Below are 2,962 nucleotides of genomic sequence, written 5' to 3' on the forward strand. Positions count from 1 at the left end.
ATTGCTCCAGATACTGCCTGAACGTGACAGACACAGGCAGAGATTCAATATCCCTTCTGAATATTTAATTTTATTATTTTACTTTCTTTCTGCTTTTTTTTTAAACCAATACATTTTATTTCTACTTTTCATAGAATTTTCATTTATTTTCATAGAAACATTGTATCAGTAAAGTATGGAATGCCTTGCCTCAATGAAAATGCAGGAAAAACGTACAACAGAAAGGTAGGCGTATTTGAATCACAATTGTTTTTAGATGAACTTTGGTTGGATGCTGTAGCTCACGCCTCTCATCCCATTTGGGGAGTGGAGTTGAGAGGATTGTCTGAGCTCACGGGTTTGAGACCAACCTGGGTAAACTGGTGAGACCTTGTCTCTACAATAAATCAAAAAATTAGTCGAGTTTGGTGGTGCACGCCTGTGGTTTCAGTTACTTGGAAGTCTGGGTTGGAAGGATCGTCTCAGCCCAGTAGGTCGAGGCTGTGGTGCCTGTGCCAGAATGACCTGGGTCTGTGGGTTCTATATCTTGCCTCCTGGGTCTGTGGATTTAGTTCTTTCATCAGTTCCTCTCCCAATTTATATTTTGTCTTCTTCTGAGAATCCCGTGAGGAAACATACTATGCACTGCCATTTCACACTCCATGACTCAACACGCATTTATCAATTTAATCTTCTTGCTCTTCTGTGAAACATTCCAGCTTATTTCTATATATATCTATATTTTATCTATCTATCTATCCTCTGTTTACTTTTTCACTTTTATTTACCAATCCCCTTTCCTTTTCTTTGAGTCAGAGTCTCACTCTGTCACCCAGGCTGGAGTGCAATGACATGATCACAGTTCACTACGGCCTCAAACTCCTGGTCTCAAGGAATCCTCCTGCCTCAGTCTCCCTAGTAGCTGAGACTGCAGGTGTACTTCGCTAATTTTTTTGATTTTTTTATAGAGATGAAGCCTTCCTTTGTTGACCAGGCTAATCTCAAACTCCTGGGCTCAAGCAATCCTCCCACCTCAGCTTCCTAAATTGTTGGGATTACAGGTATGAATCACCATGCTTGGAATTTTTTAGATTTTTAAAAAGTAACTGTTTGACAGAATTCACTAGTGCGGACATGTGGACATAAAGTTTTCTTTGCAGGAAGTTTTCATTATTTTAAAACTATAAATTTAACTTCGACAAGATATTGTAATGTTCATTTGTTTATATTTTTCCCTTGATTCTTTTTGGGGGGGATTTCAATTGAGTATTTAAATTTTTGTCACCCAGACTGGAGTGCAGTGGCTGCTCCCGGCCACCACAGCCTCGACCTGCTGGGTTCTGGTGATCCTTCTGCTTCAGCCTTCCAAGTAGCTGGAACTACAGGCACGCTACCATGCCCGATTAATGTTTTGATTTATTGTAGAGATGAGGTCTCGCCAAGTTGCCCGGGCGAGAGTTCTTTCAAGTATATTTCCAGAAAGGGGATTCCTTTTATTCTTAAACATCTTTATATTTTAGCTAGCCATGACTTAATTATATGCGCAATATTGTCACAGAACCATTCACAGAATCTACCTCATTAAAAAATGCCATGTGAACTTTAAAATTTGTCTATTTTATTTTCTTTAGACTCCCTCATAAAATTTGTTTATTTTCTTTTTTAAATATAACTTTCTTTTAAAATATATACTTGCTTATTTTTCTTTCTTTCTTTCTTTTTTCTTTAAGTCGGGGTCTCACTCTGTTGCCCAGTTTTAAACACTCAATTCAGCAACATAATCACAGCTCACTGCAGCCTCCGACCTCTTGGGCTCAGGCTATCCTTCTGCTTCGGCTCTCAAGTAGCTGAGACTACAGATACATGCCACCACACTTGTATAATTTTTTGATTTTTTTTGGCAGAGATGGGGTCTTGCTATGTTGCCCAGGCTCTTGTGCTCCTGGCTTCAAGTGTTCCATCCACCCTGCTTGCTGGGATTACAGGCGTGAGCCACCATGCCTACCGTTCCTCATCAAATTTATATTTGCATTTTAGATTCATTTGGGATTGCTTATTATCCATAGGTTATTTCCAAAAGAATTAGTCTTCTAGCAGCATTTATCATATTTTTCTAATCTGTCAGCTTTCACAGGGAAATGTGTGCTGTTCTATTATGTTTGAGGTACTACTAAAATATTAATGCATTTACTCTTTTTGTATTTCACTATAAACACAATGAATAATTTCAGTCTAGTTACAAAACAAATGAGTTCACTGATCTCCCCCCAAGAGAAAAAAATACACACACACACACACACACACACATAAATATACACATATATATTATTCAATACATGTATCAGAGAATAAAATCAGATTCCCTTGGAAGGTGAATTTTGTGACATGGTCACAACTTATAAAATTATTATAGTCAATCTCATGCACTGTATTAAGTTGAAGATATATAGATGTTATATATTATATATGATGATTCTATGTGATAAGTTGTTAAGATTTATGGTAGGAAAAATCCTAAGATGGCCCCAAATGACCCACACTCTGGTGTGAGCCTCTCCTTTTGAATGTGAATAGAAGCTGTGATCTGTTCTTATTCAATAGAGGGTAACTCAGGTATTAGGATAGTTGTTCTTTTGATTGTTTTATCTGGCCAATGTAATGGGATAGTTACTCACTGATTACATTGTATTATATAAGATTCCACATGAGCAGACATAAGAAGAGATTTTCCTGCTGGCTGTGAAGAAGCAAGCCACTGCAGATTGAAAGGACATGTGGAGTAAGGTCCTGAGGGCAGCTTCTAAGAGCTGAGAGCATCAACCTACAGCTTGCAAAGAAAAGCAGACCTCATTCACACAGCCCTCATGAAATAAATTCTGCTGAGGGAGCTCGGAAGCTGATGTTTCACCAGTCAATCTCCTGAACGCAAATGCAGTCTGACCTAGACTTTGATTACAACCTTTTGAAACCCTGAGCATATGAC

This window comes from Carlito syrichta, unplaced genomic scaffold, assembly GCF_000164805.1.
Source record: "Carlito syrichta isolate Samal-C Ts95f unplaced genomic scaffold, Tarsius_syrichta-2.0.1 Scaffold304729, whole genome shotgun sequence".
Lineage (NCBI taxonomy): Eukaryota > Metazoa > Chordata > Mammalia > Primates > Tarsiidae > Carlito > Carlito syrichta.